Raw genomic sequence first — 26,278 nt, 5'->3', positions numbered from 1 at the left:
TTGCTGATCCCATGGTGGTGAATGGTGACCTTCAGTAATGATTCATCAAGTCATTTTTGTTTCTTCTAAACAATAACGAAATGAAAAAGAAAGCAGATGGTAAATACTCGAATATTGTTTTATTTTCTTTATACTTGGTTTGCCAAGAAGTTATATTTTGCTTTTTCTATACTTATCTCCTTAGTATTTGTGTGGAAGGCAATTAAGAGGGCCAAGCAAAATGTATATTTCTTTTTAATATTAATGTCATATGAATTATATTAATTATATGTCATCTTTTTGTTAAGTTACTAATGTCTAAAGTTAGAGCAGCTGAAAATGTTGCAAGGGGTGCATTCGTATGTCAGTATGTCATAGCTTCTTGTCATATACAGGATTTTAAGGACATTAATTAGAAAATTTGGATGTCTACATTATCATTAGAGTATAAGATTTCTACAGCTGATAGCATTTTGCATTCTTGTAACTAAGTAATTTCTGAGGATGACCAAAAAATGGTTTTCTTCAGTGAAACTTTTACCAAGAACATAACAAAACATTTTTGGGAAGCTTTTGTGTTCTAGTACTACTTCAGCTATTTTTACGTCCTAATCTCCAGGTGAGAGCAATTATAATTTTTCCAACTTTCACCCAATAGTAGCTTTGCCCCAAATGCATTGTAACTTAACTTTGAAAAGACATTTGCCAGTCTGGAAAGGTATTGCCCTGTGTTGTGCACTGCCCAGCTCTGGTAGAGAATGTTAGAGAAGGCTGTAAGAGTTTCTGTTTTTTTCACATGAACTTTTTGGCAAAGGAGAGATGAGGAAAACAGGAAAGAATCCAAACTCACACCAAAGACATGGGAACTGTTAAAAATGACTGTGCATGTAGCATCATATATAATGTGAATATGTCAGGAAAGCATGCAAAGCAATCCACAGGTTTGTAACCACTGGAAAGCAGTAGTGCTGAATTTCTACAAATACATTAGATTTTACTATTGTGATTGTTGCTCTTTCTGTTTGGGGGAAGTCAAGAGGATTCATATGAATTAATGTTTTTGCTTAGTGGACAAGTACATTTTCAGTATCCACTTTGAGGGAAAGAAAAAATGAAAATCCAGTGCATTGGATTTATGCATTTTTTAATTTGACAGATGAAAAGTCTTAACTTATGGAAAGTCTTCACTCGTGTCATACAGTCAAAGGACTCTAACAGCTTGCAAATCCACTGAGAATAATTCATTAGCTAAAGGTTTTCATCTTCTGGGCTTCTCATCTTAACATCAAAAAACAAAGCACAAATAATCACAAATGTTAGGAAACTCTAGACACTGCACTTTTTTTTTTTTTTTTTCCCCCCTGTTCAATCTTGTTTCAGGAAGTAAAGTAAGTGTTACATTACCGGAGCCAAGCCGAGGTACTGCTAAAAAGAGATGCATCTACAATGTCCAAATAAACACTAACCCATCCATGATCATCCAAATCGGATCCTTTAATATAAACCAAATCATTTATTGCAATTGCACATCACAGTAGTACACTCCTCAGTATAAGAATCAGGAAAATTTGTATGAGGCTGATCATTTGCACACTGATCATTTGAGGCTGATCATTTGCACACTGATCATTTGTACACTAATCATGTTTAAACTACTTTGGACCAATGTGCCAAAAGGCATGCAAGTCACAGAAAAGAAACAAACCAGAGTTTTAAAGCTTCAGGTAGGTGGAAGAGTGTCATAGCTTGACCTACTTTGGAATACAGCCACAAACACTCATATCTGGAGCAGTTCCTCTAGTACGGAAGGGCTAGAAGAGCAAATTCCTCCTATTGAAGCCCAAGCCCAGAGTGCCATAAAGGATTTGGAGCCCAGGGCTTTGAGAACACACTATATTTACTTTTTATTTTGACATGCATTAATTTAATATAGTTGCCATCTGGTTACTCTGAAGAAACTGTGTCTACAGAAACCTGCGTAGTTTCTCATATATATATATATATATATATATATATATATATATATATGCATATATATATATATGTATATATATATACACATAAGAAAACAGATGTGGAATACAAAGTAGCAGTGAGGTAGCAATGTGCTCCTTGATTGTGGGAAGATTTTATCTTAATAAGATTTAGAAAACAAAGCATGAGGTGTTGTCTCGTAATATTCACCCGTAACCTTGATAGTGTAAAGATATGTCCATTTTTTCCTGTTACTGACATTACCATTTTTTTTGTTGGGCTGTGATTCTGCAGTGTTTCACATCTCTCTTCCTCTAGACTAGTATGTGTTTTGTACATATTCACGTGTTTTAAGTTTTCATTTCATTTGTGCGGGTTTTTTTTTTGTAACCATATTTTCCTCTGAAAACAATCCTGAATTCACTGTGATGGACAAAGCAGAAATTGCCGAACAAGCGGGGAATGTAGAGCTGTCGGCACCTAACTGCTTTGAAACAGACGGGAAATTGACACTGAGGGGTCGGTGAAGGCTGGTTCATACTCACGGCTGATGACACCGATAGCCGTCAGTGCAGATAACTGTGCGACTTAAAAAAACCCACCCCGGCGCTTCAAAGCACCACCTCAGCGGCGCTTGCTCGTCAATAGCGGTAACAATGTAGCAGCCGCAGGAGCGTTTCCCCCGCTCCGCACGGGGATCGCTGCTCACCCGCCCGCCCCACTTGCTCATTCCCGGGGGTGCGGATCCGGGTGCGGGCCGGGGTCCCCTGCGCGGCTCTGGGCGCTGCAGCCGGGGCCTGGGCGGCATCCCCGCAGCCCCTCCGCCGGCGGGGCGGCCGCATCCCCCTGCCTTGCGGGCGGCTTTGTTACCGGCTGCCCGCCCCCGGCGCCGCCCAGGCCCGCGGGGCTGCGGCCTCGGCCCCGGCCCCGCCGCCCCCACCCACGGCCGTGCCCGATCGCGGGGAAGATGCCGGCGCGGAGGCGGGGGCTGGCGGAGGGGTGGGGGGCGCGGCCCCGCCGCTGAGACGGAGCGGAGGCGGAGGGCGGCGCGGGCGCCCCTGCGCGGGAGGCGCTCGCCCCGCCGTGGGCGCGGAGGGGCCGCCGGCACCGGCGGGAGCCGCGTGCCGCAAGGACGGGGTGACTCCGGCCGCCGCCCGGCTCCGCAGCGGCAGCGGGAGCCGCCCTCGCCCGGAGCCCGCCGCGGGCGCGGAGCCGCAGTGCGCGCTCGGCCAGGTGAGTGGGCGCCGGTGCCCGCGGGAGCCGCCCGCGGGGCCGGGGACGCGGCGGGGCCGGCGCGGGGCTCTCCGCGGGGCCGCGGCAGCCCCGGGACTCCGCTCCTCGCCCCGCCGCCCGCCGCGGCGGCCCCGTCATGCGGGAGGGAGGCTCGGGCGCCGCGCTGCCGCGGAGCACCGCAGGGTTCCGCTCGGCCAAATTTAAATCGGGTTTGGGCCATTAAATGTAACTGCTTTCCTGCCCGGGGAAGGCGTTCAGCACTTTGTGTGCCGCGTTTATTTCCTCCGGGCTGTCCCCCTTCGCCGTTTAGTGTATTTATTTATTTATGTGTAAGGCTGTTGTCCAGATTCTGTGTAGCACTGTCCGTGCTGGGGAAGAGGGATCACCGCAGTTTTCAAGCGTGTTGTTTTCAAAACAGGGGGACTTCATATGTTTTTCTTTTCTGTATGCACGAAATACAGCACAAAGACAGTATGTGCGTGGGAAAAATAGGTTTATATCCGTGTCCTCACTGTTCTGTCGATTGTTTGTTGATGTGGAGATCTTGTTATTTTCTTGGTACGTGTTTGTTTTTTTTTTTCTCTTAACCTTTTCACTACACATCACTACAAACCAGGGTATTTGAGAAAAATGAAATTCTCTTTTGGCCTGTATGATGCCAAAATAAAGGAGAGCGTGGTTTATGTAGTCAGTAATAGAGTTACATAATTTATTATCGCTTATTTTGTTCCTGGATATATGTCAGGAACACGGAAAGAATGTTTATAAAATTTTTTTTTCTCCCTCCCTTTTCTGGGGTGCTGTGTGACAGTCTTTGTACTACACTACATTGCACTAGAATATTTGCAAGAGATTCGGCCCTGAATCACTCCTGTACCCGAAATACCATCAGGGGCCTTACCTTGCTTCACTTTGTTGATGCCCAGGGCTGCTTCCTGTATGCTCCAAAATTTCTTTTGTAGATTTTTTTTTCTGCCCCAACAATTATATTGTTTTCTTACTTTTTTTAAAAAAAGTATGTTGAACCTTTATAAATTTTTCAGTAGTAGTTATTCACAGCACTAAGGTACAGAAGGAAATCTGTGTCATGGACGAATTAAAAAACCTTCTTCCTATATGCAGGTGAGCTGCTTGCTCATGTATTAGACTTCTTTGGGAAAATGTCTTTATAAGATGATAATGTATGGTTGCAGCATCAGGCCATAAGGCATGATGTCATTATTAGCATATGAAAGGAACAAGCCTAATGGTGCCTTTCAATCAACACTGCTGTTCAGGCTCTAAATTTCCAAAAATGTGATGGTTGCTTTTGTGTCAGCTGGAGCTACCACAGTGGATGTTAAATGTTAGTCCACATATGTGTGTCTATCTTTCTGTCCATATTTACAGCACCTTAAAAGGGGCTCTGAGATTCCATGGAGCTCATATGGTTGACTGGAAACCACTTTTAAACTTCTGCTTGGTAATAGTTTAACTTGACAGAATTGTAGATGAAAAGCCTCCCTTCTGTCCATCTGTCTTTATAAAAGCAGCCTTCTGGTGATGCCGGAGCAAAGCTGAGCTTTGTTAGCACTATGGATTTAGTTTGGCTTAGGGCATTTGCCAACCTCTGCAAGGACCCTCTGTCTTCCTTAAAGACCTTAAAGACCTATTGCTTTCTTGCTCTTTGTTTTTGAGAGTGGATTTAGCTAAGGGGCATTTCTACTTGTCTTACACTTCCAGTGTTTTTTCAAACCTGGTAGAATGCACGGTGTTGCACCTTTAAGAAACTCTATGATAGTACAGTGGCTGCCAGCCAGAAACAATATACTGTTTTGTCAGATTTTCTGAGAAGAAATTGAATGAATTTTGTGTTTTCCCCTTTATAAGATTAAGTAGTAATGCCTAATGGAAAAGAAATTAACTTTTTCCTTTATGTGCCAACATGCTTTAAACTGCAGCTAAAGCTTCAATATGCTGCAAAATAAGGGAGATTTCTATGTATGAGACTCAATCTACAGATTAAATTCTTGAATAATTGCATGTAATTCCTCTTCCTTTTTTTCTTTTTAATCTACCTCAGCATTTTGTTTATTCAAAAACTCCTTCAGTCAGACAGTGGCAGAATGCTTAGGATATTGCATTTACTCCATTGGCTAATGAAACACCTGTTCGGGTAATGTTACTGAATCATTGAAAATGAGATGTAAATAAAGCGCTTAAAATTTAGTAGCATGTTCAAAATCCTTTATTTGAGAGTGTATCCAAAATACTGCCTTTCACAGCATGGAGTGCTCTGAGTGCCTCAGCCTAATTTTGTTTGATCCTGCTGTCATTATGCATGGCACGGTCATCACCTTTGTCTTCATGTTGTCCCTTGCTGATCAGAGGGGGAGAGGCTGGAGTGTAGCTACCACCAGAAGGAAGCATATTAATTTCATTGCCAACGCATGGAACAGAATTGACTGATTCATGTAGAAGTTCTCTAACCTAATAGGAAAGGTGATATGCTCTTGCAGCCTTGGTAGCGTGTGTTTTGGCGCTTTGAAGCTACCTATGTGAGGTGTTTCTTTAATCATATCAGGGCCCTTTGGCAATGGAGAGTGACATGATCTATTATTTTGATATTTGAGTTTAGCATCCGAGAAAAGTTCCATGTAATTTCCATTGAAATTGAAGTGAACTGCATGGTTTATATTGACAATGATCTAGGGTGCATGTGATGTGCCTTCACGACATCTTGTTTGTGGTCAGTTGGACTCTAAGTGAGGAAAAGGCTGAAAATACCCGTATCTCTGGCAGTAGGATAGAAAATGGTACAGCTTTGTGTAGCATGGGTGCGTGTTTCAAGGACACATCTTTGTGGGAAGTAGGAAAGATGCTAAAACACTGTAGTACTTATAGAAGAGTTCAAGCAGCGCTTTTTGGTTTTATATTTTTTTACAGAAACAGACATTAGTGCTTGAAACGTGTCTTTTCTTAAAAGTGGTTGCATACTTGAAGAAAGTAGTGCAGCAGTTGCATGCTCTCTTCTCAGTCGTTGTGTTAAATGATTGCAGTTGGATTGTGAATTCTCACTGGAAGTGCAAGCCCTGACTTTTGGCTGGAGATGGTCACTCATGTGTCAAGTGGATGTGTTCCAGTCATCCCTTCCAACACCCAGGAATCCTGTTACTTGTTTTGGTAGTAAAGTTGGTGTTAGGTTTCCAAGTTCTGCTGACAGGATGAACACATTTAGCTTTTGAAGCAAATGGGTAGTCACAGCCTTCATCTCGCTCTGTGTTACCAGTGGGGAGCAGCTCCTTCTTCTCACCATACCTGGTAGTACTGGGGAGAAAATGACAATTGATCCAGGCTAAGTCTGGTTTGGATGTAGCCATTGGATTGCCACAGTAGCCACAGTAATCCAATGGCTACATCCAAAAATAGCCACTATTTTGAGTTTTGTTACATTTGCACAGTTTTGTGTTACAACTGTATTTTTCTGTGATTGGGGAGGACTAGCGTGCTGACAGTTCATTGTTCAATTAAGCAATATTGTTCATTGCTTAATGAACAATAACACTTGTATTTCATAATTTGTTTCATAAATTTGTCATGGAGTAGGCAGTTTTGAAAAAAATGACAATAATTATGTTTGAAAGAAGGAGAGGTTTGAAAGAGGATCTTTTCTTTGAAGTGTAGTTATCAATGTTTCTACGTGGCACAGTTGCAGCTTGTGTGTGTGAAGCAGTAGTAATTGAAATGAATATGAAATTGAAGTGTGAATCCATCATTACTTGACCAAAAGACCCTACTAGTGCAGTCAAACCAGTCCTAACAGCTGAAATGGTGCATTATTTCTACTTTAGCACTAAGGAAATACCCCAAAGTGGATGATTAATGGGTCATCTGAATTGTTTGCTTTTGGAGGGTTACGGAATCTTTGTGGTGTAATTTATGTTTGGGGCTTTTTTCATGGTATTAGCACTGAAAAGGAAAAAAAAAGTTGAAAATTAAGACTAGCATGTTGAAATAAAAAAATAGCTTTAGTAGAGCTGGTGCTTCTTGATGATGCATCATGAGATCAGCAGATGAATGGAGGTGTTATTCATCCAGTGTTTTGGTTTGGATTTCTCAGAGTCTATGCCTCCATTCATTTATGAAGCTGTATATACACACACATAATTTGATTTGTGGACTTTCAGTCATAAAAAACTTTAATAGCATTGTCAATATCCCCATATGCCTTGTATTGACCACCAGATAAAGATATTGGGTAACAAAAATTAACATTTCGATAAGAAACCCACCTAAATATTGCATGGAGGACAGTCAGATGTGTTTTGTTAAGTGCTGTGGTGGCCAGGATCCATTGGCTAGGATCCACTTGAAAAATCAGATTAAAAGTTTTTGTGCTTGACAAATCCAATGTCATTAGTTTAAAAATTCCCTGAAGGCTAGTATTGTAATTAGATGAGCCCAAAGCATACAGCAGTAAATTTCATTTTCTTCCAGGAATGACCAGCAGCATCTTTTACAAAAGAAAACATTGACGGATCCTTGTCAGGTAGAGTAGCCACAGTAGGAAAAAAGAGTTTTCCAGGAATAAATGTGAACAGCTGAAGTTGCAGCACCTCACAGTGAGTGGAGTGGATCAGCCATAGCCTGATGGGAAGCAGTGTGGTCTGTAAGGATCCTGCTGAAAAAATGCTCAAAAGTGATAATTCACTAGGTACCTCATATCAAGGGCATTGGATATTACATGTTGAGCAAAATAGTGTTAGAAAATAACAAAACCAGCCACTCCCTTTGGATCCTGATTGTCATCCATTTTTGAGTGATTCCTTCACCTCATTCTCACAAGAGCATGTGGGCTTCATAGTGCTGGGCTACAGCATTCCAGCTTCAGAAGTACTTGTTCAATGGTATGTTTTCTCTATTTAAGAGGCTTTTTTAAAAGCCTCTGCTTGGCTGATCTTATTATTCTTCTGCGTGATTACTGATTTGAGTCTGTTTTGAGCTGGTAGTTTGATCAAAGAGATTTCTCCTACTAGAAATAAGGAGTAGAGATTGTAAATGTATAATCTCTAAAATAGAGCCATAAACTATACAAACCCATACTTTATATTTCTTGCCTCATTGCTCTAATAAAAATGTCTACATTGTCTTCACCAACATAAATATCATGGTCATGGAAATAGTTTCCTTAATATTATATTGTAAGGGAAAATAAGAAAAATACAACTGTTGTGCTCTGTGAGTCTTGCGGAACTTCCCCTGGAGAGGGTAAGGTGAGGCTGGGGCTGTACCTGCAGAACCTGAGTGCTGTCATAGGGTTGTAGCACTGTCCAGGTGTCAGAGGCTCCCTGGCCTGCCTTGGGCTGGTGTCAGCAGCCCTAACAGAGCACTACTAAGGGAAAGCCATGGGCTGGGGACTATCCCAAACTGGATTAGGTACAAGACAGGCCTTTTCCGTGAGACAAGAGCATTTAGCATGTGCTCTCTCCTGCACGGCTTCAGCATCTGGCCTGTTCTCATAGAGGTACAGGTGCAGCCATAGAGATGCTGCTGCGTGTGTGTGGATATTGAATGATTAAAGAGCATTCTGATTGAATTCTCTTTTTCTAGAGAAAAATAAGAGGCCACTGTCACTTAGGAGAAAGCAACACTTAAGGAAATTTGGTGCATGTTGTTGTTTCGTACCTGTGTGTCTGTATAAAAAAGTAAATATATATACACACACATATTGTTTCATATAACAGCCATCTTATGTTTTGAATAATGCCACATTGAGTGATGCCCAGACCTGCCCAAAATGCTGTTAGGATCTTGTGTGTGTCGCCAAGTGTCACAATTAAAGTAAATGTCACCATTCTTGATTGCCTTACATGGTGTTTTTGTGTCAGATGTTCTCCTAATAATCTCTTGAGTGTGTAGATATGACATCACTTGTCTGTTTCATTTCCTAAAATGTGTTTTGACTTCCTTGCAATGAAATAACTTTCAGCAAAATATAACTTTGACCTAGCTCAACTTCCATAAACAAGTCCTATTAAGTTGAGTGTGTGCTGTGAACTTGCTCTGAGCTTGGGCAATACGTCTTATGTTGGGCTGTTAAGTTGACAGGCTGACATTTTTCATTATGAAGCTATAGGCTAGTCTAGAGAGCCACTGCAAACACCATAGTGCTGCTGCTCAGCAGATGTGAATTGTCACACTCTAATGTTCCACAGAACTCTTGATATTTCCCACTTCTTGCCTTAGTTTCAGTGTCATATATTTAGCTGCACTGAACAGTGTAGATGTGTATTTTGTTCCCAGTACCGAAGATGGAGGCTTTTTCATGCTTGAGAGAGTGGTTTAGGGGTTTTTTAATTTCTTTAGACATTGCAGAAGACATCCTGTAAATATTGCCAATTATGGAAGGCTGCTTTTTATAGAGTTGATTTATGGATACCTTTTTATTGAATAGGTAAATAAAGTCAAGTTGTCAGACCTTGTGCTCTAAGAGGTGGACTAATCACTGGTTTAAAATGTTATCCTTATTTTCATTAAATGAATTTGGTTGGGTGTTCTTTGTTTACTTTCTTGGGCATTGTGTTCAACTTTGCCTGGTAGTTTTAAGAATACTCATTTCCAGTGAGATTCTTGTGTCTTTTAAAAACTGACTCACTTTTGGAAGAAATCTTTGCTTTTATGTTGTTTCATTTCCTCTTGATACTGACTGTGTGAAAAGGCATAGACTTAAGTACTGGGTTTCTGCTTAAGGTAAGTCAATAGGTAAAAGGGTTTGCCTTAGATATACTACAAATAAGTCTGGTTTTGATTTATGTTGAGCTTAAGATATGTTTGCCCCTTCTTGATAGGCTAAATCACTAAGTGCGACAATTAACTGCCAAGGCTTTAAGAACATGAAGTCGGGAGGTTTTTAAACCTTGCTTATCTTTATCTTGGTTTTTAAAGAGTTAAAAGTGCTATAAATAAAAGAAGTGTGTTCAACACCACTTGGCATAAGCTTCATCAATTATCAGCGGTACAAAGAGTCTAGGAAGCCAATATGAGAAGAACTAATGCATATATTTAATTTTTCTTTTAATGGGAGAACTGTAATAGATTTGCTTGAAAGAAGCTTTTTTTTTTTTTCATACTCTGTTGGTCATACCTATACTGCTGGGTTTTGTGGTTTGTGGTTTTTGTTTTTTTTTTTTTTAGTTCTAGAGTACAGTTTGAATCTGTTAGTGGAAGAAAATGTAAGTCTCAGGTGTTGTGCATGTCACTGTGTCTCCAAGGTTTGTGTTGTTACTGTCACCACAGAAGTGCTTTTCTTTCTGGTACTTTGATAAAAATTCACCCAAACAAATGGGAGACTGTGGTGGAGGAACAAAACACAAGCATTGATGAACTCTCAGTTACTCAGTCTGGAAAAACAGAAATACTTCTCATTAAATCTTTCTTTAGTGTGATTTCAGGGGTACTTTTAGCTCCAATATGTGGAAGTTTTTCTGACAGATTAATGTGATTTTTAAGTTAATAACATCCCTTTATTAATGCATAAGACAGTTTGGGCTATCAGTATATTAAACAAAGACTTTGTTATCTGAAATATGCATTGATTAACCACATGTGAAAAGTTACGTGTTGACTTAGTGTCATAGCCGGTTATGTGTCATTTGGAAAACAAAAAGCGGGACTGAAAGAGCAAAGGATTTAGCTTTCTATGGGACATGTTTCATGACTTGTGGCTGTAAGTCAGCTGCAAGCAAACTTTACTTGTCAAATAATTACTGTGATCTTAATTTTCAACCCTAATGTAAATTGATTAATGTTTACTCATGTAAGTAACCGTATCAAAACTCAATATTGGAATCATTCCTGGTTAGTACAGAGCAGGTTGTGAAGCCCCTTCCCTTCCCCTGCAGTCTGAACAGCAGCAGGGCCTGGACAATTAGGATCCGTGGAGTATCACAGCAGTCTGCTTGTGTGTCTTCCTGCTGCCGAGGGTGGCTTGTCCTTTTGATCCTCCTCTATCGAAAATACATTTGGAATGTAAATTTCATTTGTTATCTCTTGGGAAACCAGTAATGAAATCTTCCACTTTCAGACTGACGACCTAAGACTGGTGTGGATTGTTGAAGGCTAGAAGTTGTTTTTTAAGGGAGGAGAAATTAAGGGAAGTTTTGTATCCTGTGGGTAAAAAATGAGTCTTCTCAACTGAGTTCTGTGCTTAATGATTTGAATAAGAGAAAGTGGTCTTATGTGTAATAATGTTGTTGTTGGTATTCTTACTGTTTTCAGACTTGCTGAGGTTTAATGACAAAGGAGATGCTTGTATGCCTGATTCCAGCTAATCTAGATGGATATAATTCTTAATTGGGCTACTGTGATTTACACTTCTTAGATCAGGCCAAGCACAGTTTAAATTGTTAAGTGGATTAACAAGACGTAATCTGCTTTGATTGGTGTATCTGATCAGTTTTCCCTCCTTCTGTGCAATGTACTAAGCAACTAGTTGCAAAATTTGGTGAAATGTAGCTTGCTGCAGACAACTAGCAGAAGTGTTGCAGGATACATTCGCATTTCCTGTATCTGGGGAGAAAAGTTTTGTCCTATCAACATTCTACTTTCTAAATTACTCATTGGGTATCTGTGTTACTGCGTATGCCCTCTGATCTTTGTAAAATGTTAGATTTGAGTGAAGACATTTTATCTCACTGAAGTGTAAGTAGATGTAATAATATTTTTGCAGGTCTTTACTTAGAAGTTCAGTTCTTCTTGTTGTTACTCACCTGAATTTGAAAACAGTCCATGTGTGATCTCTTAGAGCATGAATGTTCCAAGATGTAGTTAGATGCTATAGCCATATTTTCATCTGCAGGTGGTATTTCACTTATCTATAGTTTGTAATAAGTAGCATGGCTAGAAATCTGAGGTGAACAGAATATCACCTATTTTACAGTTAGCAGGAATGTAATTTTAAATTCTCAACTGATTGAAGTTTTTATCCATTATTCGCACATGGAAAAATCCCAAGGAATAAAGAGCTAGAAGTGTTTATAGCACTGTCCCTACTGGACTGTGCAGGAAAATTTTTTGTGTAGGCTGTTATAGCGGAAAGGTTGAGTTGGACTGAGCTGTCCCATGGGTGTGTGGATCTGGCACAATACAGTTAGCAAAGCCCAGGATTAATGCTTGAAGAACTGAGGATAAAATGCCCTTGGTTGTAAAGATTCAGCTGTGGAACAGTCTGCCAGATCAGATCAATGACATCTGAACTCCTGCAAATGCTTCCAGATTTTGAGTTTTGAGGAAGCCCTTTCTTGACAAGTGATGTCTCAATGCAAAAAGCTTCCTCTTGTTGCCCTTATCATAGAATCACAGAATGTTCAGGGGCTGGAATGGAACTTAAAGACCATCTAGTCCCAACCCCCAAACTTACATCACTTTCAAAAAACATATAGTAAAATAAACAGTGCTTTTGTTCCTTAAATCTGACAACCTCCATTAAACCTGTTTAGGAATTCACTATTGCTTTTGATTTACAAATACTGCAATACTGGTCTTGGGGGTGGCATAAAACCCAAACCCAGCATATATTTTCCTGCCTGTTGAAACTTAGGATAGGAATGGAATGGATTCCCCCCAAATCAAGCTTCATAAGTATCATACCTTCCTAGAAATAGTGTTCTATAAAGAGTTATGCCTGGCTTATCCTCCAGTTTTTGAGTGACAGTTCAACCATTATGGAACTGATTATTTTAAATTCAACTTCCCTACTGTAAGAGTCCAAGTGATTTTATGTAATACTACATTGTGAGATTCTTTTCCTCCTAATTATTTCTGGTGTGTGTTTAAGGTGGTATTTTAATTGGAAAACCACAGTACTCTAATCAATTTAACCACAGGACAGGAACAATTAGTGTTTTAAGACTATGTGTTCTGAAATGTCATGTATCCATTATCTTTAAATTATTCTTTTGATTACTTTCTTTGAAGTTTTCCTATCTTATCATCTTATATGTCCCAAAGTGCTTTCTCTTCTGATTTCCTTCCTCTGCCACTCTCCCTCTCTGTTTTGTCTTCAGGCATCTCTGCAATTAACTTGTCATTCTCATCCCTCCAGTAATTTTGGATTTCTGCAGTTCTCTGGATACGCATTCATACCCATGGCTCTTGTCATCCTTTTCTTGTCCTTTTTGGTTTAGTAAGGATGGGAGTCTGGAGAGTGAGGTTTTGATTACCCTTGCACAGGGTAATAGAAAAAAATTCCATTCATTAGAAAGAAATACTGTAGTTGTTGGGGTCACCTCTGAAGATAGCCAGGCTGGCCAGCCATGGGACTGTCAAAATGTGAGCTAAAATGACGGTTGTATTCGCAGAACAGAGGGTGTGATTGGTGTGATTAGAATTCATCTCCATCTCCTTTTTTTCCTGGTCTGTGGCAGATGCCTTGGGTCACCTTTTTTATCAGCTGCTGAACTCTGCCGGTGCGGTAACATTTTTTACAGATACTGCATCTGAGAGATTGAAAGTCCTTGATGTCAGATTTTCTCCTGTGTGTCAGGAGAGGGTGGTACATGGGAGCTTTTGCTTTCACCTCCAGCAGCTTCTGTGCATTGGCAATGAGAAGGAACATTCACTTGAGATTTTTTACCTCTCTTCCTTGATGGAAGAGTGGGATGCTGCTTTCCAAAACAAGCAAATGGAGCAAGGACTGATCAGGATCAATCTGCAAACTCATTTGCTTCAGCTATGCTTATGGCTTTTTTTAGCAGTTGGAGTGAGTTTTACTGGTTTTTTATAGAACTTAGCCATAAAAGATTAAGGTTAGTACCAGGTCTTTTTTTAGTCTCTTCAAAAAATTAAAAATATAGTGGTATGCCCACACACCGAATACTAATTTTAGTTAAGATTTTTTTAGCAAAATCATGAAATCGTTAGAGCCATTTCTGAGCTGAGAACACATTTGTAAAATTTTTTAAATGTTTTCTGCATGTGGTAATTTTAAGCATGAGTCTAGAATGGTCCACAATGCTTTATTAGGTTTTGATAAGTAATTTTATCAGAAGGCAGGAGTGTGAGTAATAAGCAAATGTAAGTGATTTATATTACTTTAGGCAGTTGTTAAGTATTGCAAAATAGAAGCACCACTTCTTTTAACGTGCAGCAGCTGGCGTACCTGAATAATGAATACCCTTATTGGTTTCTTTTAGGACAGTGATACTTTTAATTGCATTTTCCCTTTGAGCTCTTTGACACAAACTAATTTATTTGGATTTCTGGACAAAATAATTCCTCTGGCACTTAAGATGTCCAGAAACCTTTTGTATTCCCTTTTGCTTTGTTAGGTTTGAATATCATGATTAGCATCAACACTTAGAAACTCTGCACAGTCTAACTTCATTGTCATAACTGATCTCACTGAAATGTATTCGTGTCTCCAATTCTTCATTTTTATGCTTTTGGCTTTCCTGTCTAATATTCTTGTTGGAGTCAGCTGCTCACTGCAGAGAATTTAAAAAGCAGCTATAGAAATATTTCTAGTCATTAACTTGTGTCAGTGTTCTCTGTTCCTCTGGTGTGCCCGAGTTCGTATGTTGCACTTGGACTGTGCTTGTCTCATTTGATGCACAGAATTATAGGCCGTGCTCTTGACTTGCTGTTGCAAAATAACATACCAGGTATATAATTCATACCAAGAAGATCAGTTAGTAAATTTAGACTAGCCTTTCTTTCGGGAATGTGTGGAGGCAAACAAGCAGTTTCAAGGGAGATGAACCACTTACTTCTGCAAAATCACAGTTTCATCGTAGACACTTGGTATAGCCTGATGCTTAACACTGGGTTGCTCTGCAGTTATATTTGGTTGCCAGTTAACAGCTTTGCCCTGGGAGACAGAAAAATAGAAGGAATGGGAAGAAGAGAATTTTTAAAATGAAGTTTAACAAAATGGATTGGATCATAAAGATTAAAGAATAGCACAAGAAAGCATCAGGCTTATTGAAAAGGGGAGCAATTTATGCAAGATTAATTTGTTGCCAGCCTTAACAAATCTGTAGATTTTCATTTGTTTTCACTAGAAGCCTGGAGCGTAAGCTGACTTATTGTTTACTACTTAGGAAGTGGAAACTGCAATTATTTTGGTCAGTGGATAGAAGGTTTGTCAACTTTTCAGGTTCAAAAGGAGCCTCTGAGAAAAGTATCTTGAAACTCTTAAAGTCAGAACATTGAAGGCAATAGATGTAGTATTTTATAATGATTTTATTTCCAATTTCATGACTGTTACCTTGTTCTTCTTTGTGCAGTTTTGTGAGGATAATTAAATAGCCTGATGTTTTGAAAAATTCCAAGGAAGATGAGTAACTGCTCACATGTAGCAGACACCCATGATGTTTTTTCTATTAGCATGCGGTGGCCCCTACTCTCCCTAGGGCTACAGGAGTGTATTAAACTTTTCCTAACGGCTGTGTTCAAGGCCAATCCTTATTACAAAAGTGAGAGAAAGAACTCAGGGTAGGGGGAAAGAGGAGGCAGGATTTGACTGGAAATAGTGTAAGTATTTGTTCCCCAAAGCTATCTTTAAAAACAAAACCCAAATTGTTTGCTGTTGTGGTGAGAACCATTAATTCTGTCTATGCTTTGCTTTCAGCATGGAGGTGAAATGATACTTGGCTTTGCAAATAGTATTTTATGTCAATGCATCCATGCAGTAATTCTGTGTAAGGGAAGACTTTTCCTGCTAGAGGAAAGCTTTGGAGAACTTAATCACATTTCAGCCTCCTGACAAGTTGCAGGTGGTGCTCTGGCTATTCTTCCAGAGAACAGTGACTCATCATGACCTACAGCACGGTTAAGGTTCAGGTAAACTCATGTTGTGCTGACTTTTAGATGAACTAAGACATATACTTGAGTTTTTTTCCACAAAGTTTTCTACAGTTAAGTGCACTCATTCAATAAATGCTCTTCTTTTTTCACCAAAATGCCAAGCTTGTTAAAATGCTTCTGGATTCTGTAGGAGAGGTCTTTAAAATACTTTATATAACTTACTATAATTGTTTTATGAGGTGTTTCAGAATAAAGAGAATTGTGAGATAAAACTTGAGGTGGGGGAGAGGAAGAGAGGGTTTGACTGAGAGCAAAAAAATAAGTAGCTATTATGCTTGGAAGGAAAGATAAATCAGGATAATTTTGCAGTTCTGCATGTTACTGGAGACTGTTCACTTTACAGTACTTTTGTGACATGCAAAAATTTGCTGTAGATATGGGTGATTTTTTTTGTACTGCAAATTATCTTTTCTGAAAAAATCTTGCTTTGTTTCTTCTTATAAACAAACCAAGTAGTCACAGGATGCTTCTAGTAATTTGGTGGGAAACAAAGTTTTTCCACTGGCTATGATTGAAAGAGGCGAATTTGAACCTTAATACCTAATTGGTCTGCAAGTTATTTAGTAGGAAAAAGAATGTTGGAGTTCATCTAGATTATGGTGGTAATGCATGTTTTTGTGTTGCTTCTGTGGTGTGCACAGCATAAACCATACTTATTTTTGAAAATTTCATTTCTTATTTCAACTCCTCAGGATTATTTGCTGCAGAGTCCAGGTTAAAGTAATGTGTCGTTAGCTCCAAGTCAAGATGATTGTGGTCACCTTTTTTTTTCAGGGAGCACCTTAAGTAGTATCAGACATGGGTTTGCATTTAATATATTTATTTTATATCTATCTAGCTATCTATCTCATTTATGTTAATAATAATTTTCAGAACAAGAAATTGTATAAGGGAATTTATGTAAATTTAAAAATCTATTTCTGTTATAATTGATCTTAAGTAATGTGAGAGGAACTGAAAAGCAAAGATTAAATTTCATGTCAGACACTGAGATGGTATTGCTGGGCTAATTTTGCACTCTCTCTGATTTTCTTCCTCATTTTCATATGGACCTTACGGGCAGAGGCTTAGTGCAGGACTGGGATTGTGCATAATATAATTTATTAGAAAGTGTGTTTATCACTCTTGAAAAGCTGTCTACTTCTGTGCTAGAAATGTGGGACTGAAAATTGGGGTGTTATGGCAAACTCAGGTCAGAAGGAGAGAAGGTATTGTCCTTGTCTTGAAAAAAGTTGCCAAAGAATTGTTGGTGAAAACTGAACACTAAGCAATGAATCTGTGTTTTATAATGGAGTTTATTTAAGACCTGAACTCTTTTGAAGGTGAAATCCCAAATCATCAAAACATACTTTTCAGTCCAGTTTGGCAGAATGCTGAAGTGCTACTTAATTTCCATAGATGCTTAATCAGATGCCTGGGGGAGAGCTGCAGTTGCAGATGTTGAGAAATTTAAGTCAGGCTCCTTCCTCTTTTGAAAATCAGCTCTATTTTTACAAAACAGAATCCCTAGATTATCTTTTAAAAGCAAGTTCTTATAAGGATTTTTTCCCCCTAGAGAAAAGGTTTAAAAAAAAAAAAAGAATCTCCTTTTGAAATGGAGAAATATGAGTGTGGATGAAATGAATACTGGAGCTTTCCATCTTTAAAATTACTTTTGGAAACAAGCACAGAGAAGTTTAGGTGTGTTATTGCTCAGAATATTCTTCTGTTATTTTCTTGTTGATTGCTTAGATGTCTGTGTATTAAAATGCTGATTTTTTTTTCCAGGTTAGCCTTTATTTATGATGTGCAGATTTTGATTGACTCATGCTTTGTGTGATAGGCCTTACATGAAATGCAGGTGGATGTTCTTTTTTGTGACTTATATAGTGTTTGGGGTTTAATAGGATTACTGGGGCTTTAGCCTGAGGTCCTGCGAGACAGTAAGTTAGTGTCAGCTTGGTGCCAGGCAGATACAATACTGACCACAGGGACATCAGAGTGAGCAGTTGTGTGCTTAGAAAACCAGCAGCAGAAGTGTGGTCTGTAATGCTCAGGGCCTGGCTCTTCTTAGGGGTGATATCCTCAGACAGTCTGTGTAGCAGAGAAAAGCAAAATAATCTTTTATTCCACTCCCTGCTCCCTAGCCAAAACACAAGCTGAAATGCAAACCAAAGATTGAACAGTCTAACTGGATGAAATAATCTCTTCTTACACTAGATCTGAATGTCACCAGTCAAGTGGATCCCTGTTTATTTATATGTTTGTTTAAAGTGTTCTGCAGGTCATCTGGGAACTTTTGTCTAAGAAACATGGTTTGGGTGTTAAAAGGGACCACCTTCTCCCTGTGATTCACAAGAACAAGTGAAGTAACAAGTTTGTAGATCAAGAGATGAAGACTCCAGAACGAAATGCTGTTCACTTCACAACCTTTATATAAGTTCTTCCAGAGATAAACTGAAGCCTTCTCTTTATGAACACATCATGTGACAGGGATTCGCCCTCTGTCTTTCCCTGTAAACAGTTCCAAGGTTCAGCTGCAGTTACTGCTAGGAAATTGCAGACTGTTTCAAGGTTGAATTGATGCAGTTTTAATTGTTAGCTGCTGGATCCTATTGCGTTACTCTCAGCAAGTTTGAAAAGGTCTTGCTACCAGATCTGCTTGTCAGGGAGTAAGTGCTTATTTCTGGTAATCAAATGACCCATCAGTCTTCTCTTCATTTAGCTGACATGGGCAGGGCTCCCTGAGACTTCAAAAATGGAGAAGTAGATAGGAGGGGAAAATAAAAGGGATTTAATGATAAGAGCATAGGATGTGAAGCAAATAAGATGATATTTATGAGGCATGTCCCACTGCAGAGAGAAACTTTGAGAAAATCAAGAAGACCTTTAAGTCCTTTCCCAAGTCCTTGAAGCCCTCCAAGTGAAATGGTGCCTGGTGTGGGTGGTGGTGGTGCCAGTGTGGATCTTAGCCAAGCACTGCATTGCAATTTTCCATGATTGCCTTTGAAGCAAAGACCATAAAACAGGGAGGTGTTAATATAAACTTACAGCTTGGCTGAGACACTGGGAATGATGCTTCTTGGAGTTAGTACTTAGGATAACAATCCATATGTTTTGTTAAGAAAAAATAGAAGAATTGTCCAGTGTAAAAAAATGTTTAAATACTTTTTTTTCCCTCCAACAGTATTGACTTCCCATATATATCTGTATCCACTGTTGATTTAAGCTCTAATTTTGGGGCCACTTTTGTGCAAATTTCCATTACATGCAGTATGGATGCACAAAGTCTACTTGCACAAAAAGAGCTGTAGTGTGTTGTAATCCTCTAAATTTAAGGATTTGTAAGGTAGCAGAGGAAGGACTAAGAATAGCTCTAGAAAAATAGTGATTGAAGGTTGCTACTACCAGAACCATTCATCCAGCCTGCAGCCCACTCTCTGTGTGCTCTGCAGCTGTGCCAGAAAATATGCTGTATGAACAATTTGGACAGTTGTGGCCTGTTCCCTGTTTTTTGGCTCAGCTTCAGAGTGAATCAGGAGGTGTGCACATGCTTTCTGGTAAAATACCCTTTTCAGAAGTGCTGGGGGAGGGCATGTAACCCAGTAATTATGTCTGGACAGACTTTGCTGCACACATTGCCTGTTCAAGGGACAGAGAGGAAATGCAGGATTTGATCTTCCATTGATACTGGAAGAATTTCAGGTGTCTTGCCTGGTCAGGATGAGGGGGTGTACTGCATTCTCCTCCTGAGTACAGATCAAAACTTTGTCTAGCCTTGTTGGATGAGGTAATACTGAATCTCACCTCCCCAGGAGCTGTGTATTTGATGGGTGCATTCTCCAGCCTGTCTCATGTAGAGAGGCAGAATGGTTGGATTGAATCCTGTCCTCAGAAGCCAATTCTGTGGCAGTTGCTATATCCTTCAGGATCAGGATCTCCAAATGGACTTTGTATAGTTTTCAGGTGTCATTTGTCTTTTTGCTGTATCTTAGAATTTATTTATTCCATTCCTCTCTTTTCCTTGTCTTTCTTTCCTTTTGTGTCCTTTTGGCTTTTTCTAGTAATTATTAGCTCTGATCCCACTGGTATAGCATTTCTTTTGAATTTGAAAAATATGCAACTCTGCTGATGATACTTGGAAGCAAGCCAGTAAAGGCTAAAGAACGAGTGGAAACAAAGTCTGCTCAAGTTTTCTCATTTGGAAATGAAATGCCTGACTAGGATCTCATCAGTTAGAATTTTTCTTTATTTTTTATTTGAAGAGAACCTGGATTTTGACTGTAGGATGTTATTGGTAAGGATGTCCATGTAAGGCCTCTCAGATGCCTGTTTTTCCTTGGCCTGTGGAGTTAATGGCACACCATTTGATGCTATTATCCTGTAGAATCATGGAGCCATTTAGGTTGGAAGATACCTTTACGATTCTTAAGTCCAGCCATTAACCCAGCACTGCCAAGCCCACTGTTAAACCGTGTCCCTGTGTACCAGTTCTGTACATCTTCTGAATACCTTCAGGGATGGTGACTCAACCGTTTCCCTGGGCAGAGGGTTTCAGTGTTTGACAACTCTCGTTTGGTGAAGAAATTTTTCCTGCTATCCAATCTAAACCTCCCCTGGAGCACCTTGGGAACATTTTCTCTTGTCTATTCCTTGTTACCTGGGAGAAGAGACTGACACCTACCTGAACACAACCTCCTTCAGGTAGTTGTAAAGAGCAGTAAGGTCCCCCGCTGAGCTTCGTTTTCTCCAGGATAAACTCCCTCAGCCACTCCTTATCAGATTCGTGTTCTTCACCAGCTCCAGTGCCCTTCTCTGGACATGCTCCAGCCTCTCAATGCCCTTCCATAGGGAGGGGCATAGAACTGAGCAAAGGATTTGAGCCTCACTAATGCTAAGTGTTTAAATAAATTCATGCTGCCTTCACTCATGTTGGATGTCTTGTCTTCATCTGTGTCACCCAAACAAAAGAAAAAACATGTTGCAGAACATTGAAAGGAAGAAAAAGCCTTTCTATAATTTTTTTTTTCTGTGTGGTTTTGTGGTGTAAATAGTATGGCAGTGTGGCACTGTTGAAATTAGGAGTTACTTGCTAATTAATTAAATATGCCCTAAGCTAGTTTTAGTTCAAGGCCAAAAGTATGTATATGTTTGGTGTAGAGCTGTTAGGGAGTGGAAGGTGATTGTGTTGGGAAGACAGGCCAGGGAGCTGCCAGGCTTTTCCCTTGCCCCATGAGAACCCCCCCACCACAGGGTGGAGACAAACTGTTGGATGGGTGTCCTTGCCTCAGAGAGGGGAGTCGAGCGCTAGAAGCAGACACTGTTAATAGCATTAGCTTTGTATTTTATGCTGGTGCTGTGTTTGTTCATACTATACAAAATAAGAGGCTCTGTGTTTTTAGGAAATCCCAAAGGTATCAGGAAATTTGAGGCACATGTAGCTCAGTGAAGCTTTGTTAGCTGAAAGCCATTTTTTTTGTTGAGTGGGAGTCTTCAGTGTTTCTAAGTCTTATGAATTTTCTCTCTTTTTACTTGTATATCAGTAGGAAAAATGGACATGCTACAAAGTACTGTAGCAGCTAATTCAGCTCAGAGAAAGTCACCTTGGTCTCCTACTGCTTTGTTTTCAGTGAAATGCAAATTGGCTTTCAGGTTGATGGTAATACCACAGATACATTGCAAATAGGAGATTACATAATAAAGACTGCGAGAGTGTGTTATTTGATAAACTTTAAGCTTTGGTCTAGAAGGAATTCTGAATCAAACTATATAAGTATTACAATGAAATGCAGGTGAATGTGAGATTTAACTCAGAGTTAAGCTTTAGAAACATTTAACTTGGATTAAGAATTGAGTGATTTTAAAAGTTAAGAAGAAAAGTGTAACTTTGATTAATGAACTGTTTAATCAACGTGTCGGAGTTCCCTTTATTTTCTTCTGGAATCATCCTAGTTTGTCAGGTTTCTTTTCTTGTTTGGTGAAATTCAGGACCAGTGTCTTAAGATTTGACAGAAGTTTTGGATAATTCATTAGTCTGATAAAAAGGGTGTGCTGCAGGATTTGGCAATTGGCTTAATTTCTTCTTGAAATTAGACTGTTGGGAGATAATAGACTAAAATGTTTGGTATCATTGTAAAGATAAACTAAAACCATGATGAGCTTTGAACTTTGGTACAAGAAAATACAGTTGTATTGAACTGAGGGAAGGTGACCCATCTCTTTTAAAACTCCCACTGAAACTAGTTTTACTGCACAATTGATCCTGTTGGAGATTATGAATCTGAGATTATTGGTTAATGACATGACTTAACTAAACAAAGGTATTTTTGGGCCTGAAAATGGCAAAAAAACCCACCCAAAAATAAAAAAAACCCAAACTGTGTGGTGGTTCTTTTTTTCTGTGTGTGTGTTTTTTGTGTGTTTTTTCTTTTTTTTTTTTTCCAAAGGTGAGGAATCACATTTAAGTGTATGCTCCTAATTGCAGTCTGTAGTAAATCTTTGAATCTCACAGTAACAAGATCAGACAGTGAATCAATCAAAGATGTTCCTGTGTTGGGTTTGACTTTTGCTGCTGCCAGTGATGTGGCTTCTAATCCATCAGAAAAGATGAGCTCTGCTTCTTTATCACTGAGATACCAGATAATTGTTTCTGTCAGGATCTCTTGATTTTTCTGTGTGCTTCCCATCATTGAATGAAAGTCTATATTAACCCTCACTGCATGTTATGTTAATTTTTATTTGATGTTGGGTTTTGATTTTGTAGATGCCTGAAATCCTGTGGCATTGCTCTGATTTCTCAGCATTTTACATTATCATTTGTTGAGGCTAATGGATAATGGTAGCTTTGCAAGTGCCACTTCAGAGCCTATACAACATAAAGTGATTTAGAGCTTGACTTAGAACAATAACCTTTATCTTGAGGATTTAAATCTTAGAATCATAGAATGATCTGGATTGGAAGGGACCTTAAAGGCACCCCATTGCCATTGGCAGGGACTGCTCTTCCACTAGACCAAGTTGTTCAGAGCTGCTCCTACCTGGCTGTAAATATATCCAGGGACAGGGAGTTCACAGCCTCCCTGGGCAACCTGTTCCAGTGCTGCACCACCCTCACAGTAAGGAATTTCTTCCCTATATTTAAGCTAAATCTATCCTCCTTTGGCTTAAAGCCACTGCCCTTGTCTGGTCACTACTCACCCCTGTGAAAAGTCCCTCTCCAGCTCTCTTGTGGGCCCCCTTTAGGGACTGGAAGGCCTCCCCAGAGCCTTCTCCAGACTGGAGAGCCCCAGCTCTCTCAGCTTGTCTTTATACTTGTTTGTGGAGCTAAGAATACTCTGTCTGAATCCAAATTTTCTGACTGATGTTGTCTACCACTTGGCTCTTTCCAGTCCAAATTTTAGGTTTAGTGATATACATCCTAATTTGGGTACCCACTGACCAATCTCATTTTTGTTCTATATGTGGATAATTCCTGAATCATTTCCCATTAAAGGTTTGTTCTCTGTTCCAAGCAGTGAAATTTTAAGCACAGGTTTCATATTTCTGGAAGTCTGTGCATACTATTATTCTTTCCCTGCTGGTGAAAACACTTCACTGTGCCACACAGATCCTGCCCCACTGCAGTTTGTGGGGCAGGATCACCATAAATACTCCCAATTTCCTACTGTGAGGTGTTTCTTTTGTGGAGTACTGTTTGTATAGTGCCTATAGTAGCATGCGTGCTTCTTGGTATAAGAGTGTATTCCTCTAATACTGGATAAGCTTGTAAGAGTTATTATTAATCCTTAAACAAAGAAGACGCTACAGAATTAAAAATTTTAAAATGTGTGCCTGCATCCTTCTTGGGAATGAGCTGCATCCTGCCTAACCACAAGAATTGTGTCTTCAAGTCCTTCTTAACCTGGATTGTGCTGTGATTCTATTAGGGATGTAGAAAAATAAGCTTCTCACAAATAAAATTTAGAAAAGGCAAGGGGCTGGGTTTTGCACTATCTTTGAGCAGCCTAGCACTTGTGTCTCCAGGGTAGCTTTATTTGTGAATCGTCACACATCCACTTCTATGCAAAGCAAGGCTGCACAACTGGCATTTAGTATTGCATGACTGATGCATTAAATAAGGAAACAGTACCTCAGGCTCTCATGTATGATGGTATTTTGTTAAAGGGAGAAAAGACAAGAAAATAAGAGGATAGGTCCTAAGTCTGGTGAAATAGAAGGGTAGAATCAGGAGGGAGAAAGAGGATATGAATGGATTCTACAAGTAATAACTTATAAGGATTTTATAAAAGCAAGCATATTTTTTTCAGCTTCTAAGGTGCTCTTGGCCTTTTGTAAGCTTTCTGACACTAGGGGAGCTGCTGAACAGCTCAAGGTTTAAAAAGGTCTGGTACAGTGGTAAAGCTTCCACGATGGCCTTTGATCTCCAGTTTTAGCTATCAGGTGAGGGCAGGATAGTTAGGGCCGTTCTTCAGGCACTCATAGGTTCGTGCTCTGGCAGAGCTGTGAGAAAAGATGGCAAGTCCTACCCTGAATTAATATAACAGTTCCCAAGGACTTGTAGAGAGCCCAGTGCTTTCTGAAATGCAGGCTCTAGCAAATGGGATATTATTTTGAGATTTTTTTCTGTGTTGTTGACCTGCGAGGTGCTTTTTATTTTGATATTAATTTATCCGTTTAATTATTTTTTTGTTTATATTCTTCAGGGCAGGAATTGATCTATCTCTGTGAGACAGAGCATCTTGCTTGATTCCTGCTTGGGGATATTTCTTAGTATCTTAACACATGAGTATTCCCTGGGCAAGAGGGTATTTTTTTTCCCAGGTCCATTAAAGTTGGATAGGCCAGTCTAAATCAAGCCTTACATGATGAAATCCAAGTAGGAAGCTTCTCAAAGATAATGCTTAAGGATGTCCCGTCAATAGTGATTTTGTTTTATAAGACAATTTTTTTCTAGTGCAGACTGTTTCTTCTCAAACATCCAAAACGTCCAGGTTTTCAGTTCTACCTGCTAGAGAACATGGTTGGGTTTTTCTAAATTTAAAAATTCTTACTATATTTTTTTCTTAGAGTTTGCTCCCACTGCCCAGATGGCTGCTGTCGTACCTCTTCTACCATAAGGAACGTCAAAGTAGGGGATCTCTTCCATGTTTTTTTGTGGCACCGGGCTAAGTGAAAGCTTGTGTGCAGCCCCACACTTCTGTGATGATTGTGCCAGTTGCAGGATGGGTGTAGGATAGCAAACTCTTCCAGAGCAGTGGTCACAGCCCTAAGCCTGACAGAGTTCAGGCAGTGTTTGGACGACACTCTCAGGTAGACTTTGGGGTTCTTGGGGATGATGCTGGGCTCAGTGGGCCCCTTCCAATCCAGCACGTTCTATGACTCTGTGAAATTTTGGCATAGCTTTGACATCAGAATAGAAAATAAAACTTGAGGCTTGGATTCTTTCCTACATTTTTAGGCTACATTTTTGGCTACAGCAGGTGAAGCTTGAGACATGCAAAAAGCAAAGTCCACCATGACAGTTCTATATAAACAAGTTCATCTTTGCAATCATGGAAAAATAAAAAGATTACAGTATTAAAAAATCAACCCCCCCCCAGCATTTCTAAAGGCTGATGAATTTCACCAGTGCTGAAAAAGTATCATCGACTTGTGTAGTATGTGTATCATCTGTATTTTTTGTCCCTTCTAGTCTAGACAGTTTAGGATGCCATAAGTGAAGTTTCCGTGTCAGTTGAGAGTGCTGGGATATTGTGGAAAGAATGTGAATGAAGAGCAGGAGTCATTTCTCAAACAAAACCTGACAGCTTCTTTGTGACCCCCACTGTTTGTGGACTTCATGCTGAGCAATTCTAGTGATGAATTCTGACATGCAGTAAACTGTGGTGCATCCAGGTACTAGAAAAAGTCGTTTGCACAGAGGTGAAGTACCAGGTGCTATCATGTAGTAACTGGCACAGCTCCTTGAAAAATCAGTTAAGCTAATCTTGGTTTATGCCAGCCTCAAGTATACTCTTAAAATGTAGCTAGGATGTGTTCTTACAAATAAATATATATGAGAATCATTTTCAAAGTAAATGGGAAGTTACTGCATGTTATACATACTTAATCTACTTGCCACTCTTAAAGATTCCAGTTTTCTCATTGATTATTAGTAAATGTGAATATCACACAAGTGATATTCATCTAATTTTAAATTATGAATCTTACTGGGTGGATATATGTGATGTTGGTGAGCGTAATGTTTTTTCTTTTTAGGTTTGTATTTCTA

General features: G+C 39.6%; 1 protein-coding gene across 1 annotated transcript in view; it reads left to right on the top strand.

Moving 5' to 3' along the window:
• The first annotated feature begins 3,122 nt into the window (after nt 1-3,122).
• HECW2 (HECT, C2 and WW domain containing E3 ubiquitin protein ligase 2) overlaps nt 3,123-26,278 on the top strand; it is a 144,969-nt gene continuing 121,813 nt past the window's right edge. The window contains exon 1 of the mRNA XM_066189600.1: nt 3,123-3,186. The gene's annotated coding sequence lies outside the window, so the exon portion shown is untranslated. The remainder of the gene's footprint in view (nt 3,187-26,278) is intronic.

This window comes from Chamaea fasciata, unplaced genomic scaffold (assembly GCF_029207755.1).
Source record: "Chamaea fasciata isolate MVZ Bird 193981 ecotype frontalis unplaced genomic scaffold, bChaFas1.0.hap1 SCAF_8, whole genome shotgun sequence".
Taxonomy (NCBI): Eukaryota; Metazoa; Chordata; class Aves; order Passeriformes; family Sylviidae; genus Chamaea; species Chamaea fasciata.
Note: the sequence above shows the minus strand (reverse complement) of the source record. Positions and strands in the feature narration are given on the sequence as shown.